The 3,337-nt window shown below is 39.7% G+C and overlaps 2 protein-coding genes across 4 annotated transcripts in view; one reads left to right on the top strand and one right to left on the bottom strand.

The window, feature by feature from the left end:
- The window catches only part of LOC101849319, a 64,366-nt gene that overhangs the window by 32,024 nt on the left and 29,005 nt on the right, over positions 1-3,337 (top strand). The window lies entirely within an intron of this gene.
- The window catches only part of LOC101850279, a gene marked incomplete in the record, with an annotated part of 15,813 nt that overhangs the window by 7,089 nt on the left and 5,387 nt on the right, over positions 1-3,337 (bottom strand).

Consider the following 3,337-nt stretch of genomic DNA (forward strand, 5'->3'; position numbering starts at 1 on the left):
TCTCTCTCTCTCTCTCTCTCTCTCTCTCTCTTTCACAGACACACACACACACACACACACACATACACACACACACACTCACACATTTACTCGCATACATACACACACACACACATTCACACACATACACACACACATGTGCACACAAACAAACACACACATGCACAATAATAAATAATAATATGCACACAGACATAGGCTTTTATATATAAACACATACTCACACACTCATACACACACAACCACATGCATACACACACACATACACAACGTGCACTTACACTAAGAGAGAGAGAGAGAGAGAGAGAGAGAGAGAGAGAGAGAGAGAGAGCAGTAATTTCTCGCCATATCGCGAACTCCGTACATTGCCGTTTAAGTTTGTTTTGTTTTGTTTTGTTTTTGTTATTGTTGTTTTATTTTTACCGAAAAATTGTAAAAATCAGGAAAGCTCTATTGACATTGATACGAAATAATTTTCCGATTGATAGAAATAAGTTTCTTCTAAAATACTACTTTGCAAATACTTTTTTTTTCTCATACTCCAAGTGAAAATGTGCTGGGAGAATTCCGACATAAAAATGTTAAGTTTCTGCTTCCCGGATTTCCCCTAACCACGGGAGGTTCAGGGACGAATCCCACGCAATATTCAAGGGAATCAAGTAATTGAGGCAGATTGCCACTTGTCAGAACGGGGAATTATTTCTTTTTCAAATGCTTTCCATTTTGAGTAGCCCAATGTCTCTTCTTCAGAGATTCCACCATCCCCCCCCACCCCCGGAGTCTAGGGCATGGGGGATAATCCTAGGCATTTCCTGAACAGTCTGTCCAATATTTGATTACTTCCCCTGATCAATTTTTGTGCTTGCTGTAGGTTGCTGTTCTCCTCACACTTCTGAACGCAAGCCCACGTGCGCACAAACAGACATACATACTCAGACACATTCAATAGCGATTGAAAACACACGGGCACGAATGCACACACTCTCCTGTGTGGATAAAGACAAAAAACACGTATTAATTCAAGGAATCAATTTTCAAATACATGTACAAAGATGGCAATATGTGGTGTCCTACGCTCAGCTGATACGCCTTTTCCGTCGTATTGATTAGAACAGACGAGTATACTGGCAAACCTTCTCTCCAACTATACTTCATCATATTCAAATCATCAAAGAAGAAGGAAAAATCTTAAACATCTTGCTCTCATTGGATATAAATCAGTGGCAAAAAGGCAGTGGTAGACAAAGGGTCAATTTGCTTTCAGAACTTGAACAATAAAGGAGTGACAGGAAAAGAACAGGATTTTCTAAAGAGTTTTGGGGCAGAGAAATAAGTGGCGAACCATGACTGCAATGATAGATTCAGATCTAGCTCTTGATGATGACAACTGAGTGTCCCATTTTCCCTTCGAACGTGTCCCACATACTGACATGCAGGATCGAATCAGTCGGCCTCCATAAAAATTGTAACTATTTCAAATTATGTTGGATTGGGGTTGTGGATAGGAATGATAAGCGGTCTTTTTTGTGTTGCTGTTACTGTTTTTCTTGTTGTTGATGTTGTTGTTGCTGTTGTTTTGCTTTGTTTCGTTTTGTTTTGGAGTTATTATTTGTTTTGTTTGGTTGGTTGGTTGGTTTGTTGTTTGTTTGTTAGTTTGGTTGTTATTTGTTTTTGTTTTTGTTGGGGGGTTTTTGTTTTAGGGTGATGTTTACAACAAGCTGAGAATGTTCAACTCAAATGTGAAATCAGTCTTGTTGTATGGATGTGAAACATGGAACGCATCTCATACTTGAGGATCCAGGTTTTCTTGAACATGTGAGAAGAGTCACAGGAAATTATATACATAAAAGTGGGAAGACTTGAAATAAATTTAAGAGGCTAGCCTAGGAAAGAGAAAGGAGGAAAGTGTTCGTTCGTGGCCTATACCTTGATCCAGGGTTAGAAAAACAATGATGAAGACGATGTTTACAACGAGTTGAATATCTGGGAACGAGGCAGTGCAAAATTCAAAATTCTTGAATATTGCCTTTTCGTGTACCTTTGGTAGAGATGATTTCCCAGTGCCTAAAAATCGCACTTATGACAACATCGTGCAGCCTGCGATAAAGCAAATGAAAGGAAAAAAAAGAAGAAAAAAAAGGAAGGTGCACAAAATATGAATCTAGGCCTAAGTCCAGTCATATCCTGTTTGATTTGTCAATAAGGGCAAGAGCTTTAAGATATTTTTATCTTTTCGAGAAAAATGGACTTAAGCTCAGTCTTGTTTAAATGTTTTCATTCATACTCGTATGTCCTGATGGCTGTTAAGACTGTCGGGAGTGAAGGGGGATTGGAGGATTGGAGGATTGGAGGATTGGGGATTGGGGGTGGAGACTCTCGTGGTCTAGAGGTACGGTGTTCGCCTCTCATGCAATAGGTCCCGCGTTCGAAACCTGGCAGGGATGGAAAATTTTCTTCTCTGAGATTGTCTCCTTTAATCTTTTTCCTGCTTTCTAACCATGTTTGGTTGTCTTCTTTCGTCTACACTTTCTGCTCCCTACCCCCGCCCCGATGCCCCCTCTTCTTGACTCCTGACTTTTTCCGCTGTCTTTCTACTGCTACTCCTTGGTTCCTTCTTACTTCTGTCTTTCTGCCACACCGTGATCTTAGAGTAAAAAATGACGTAACACCTTGTTTTTTCGGGAAAGAGCGAAAACAATCTTGGAGTTCCCATATACAAGTTGCACAAGTTGAAGATCCTTTGGGGGTCTTAAAATCGATAGGAGTACACTTTGGCCGTAACCTGGGCAAAATTGTAAGTTAATTCCTACCAAACATAATAGTATGCTTAACGTGTACCGCTCACTCATATGACCATATGCGGTTGCAAGCGCATAAAACTTATATTTCTAAAAAAATACCCTCGTAATAAGACTGTTGTGAATTCTCCAAAAAAAAATTTGAAAAAGCATCAAAGCGAGAAATTTCTTAAGAAGTTTTGGGTAATGTCTGTGTTGACAAGAGTCTGTTGTGAAACTGTAGTAAGACACTTCGTCGCCGCTCGCAGATGACAATTCTTTCTTTTCAAATTGAGTATCTTGTTTCCCTCACAGCCAAAGATGGCCCTGACATGCAGGTTGAAGCAGCCAGTCTCCTAAATGATCTAAAGCGCATGTCTACGACTGCCATTTCTCTCCTCAACTATGGATGTCCATCTTAGACTATTTCGACAGTTTTAGCATTGGGCCTCATACATCTTCAACAGAAGAAGAAGAAGAAGAAGAAGAAGAAGAAGAAGAAGAAGAAGAAGAAGAAGAAGAAGAAGAAGAAGAAGAAGAAGAAGAAGAAGAAGAAGAAA

Source organism: Aplysia californica, unplaced genomic scaffold (genome assembly GCF_000002075.1).
Source record: "Aplysia californica isolate F4 #8 unplaced genomic scaffold, AplCal3.0 scaffold00599, whole genome shotgun sequence".
Classification (NCBI taxonomy): Eukaryota; Metazoa; Mollusca; class Gastropoda; order Aplysiida; family Aplysiidae; genus Aplysia; species Aplysia californica.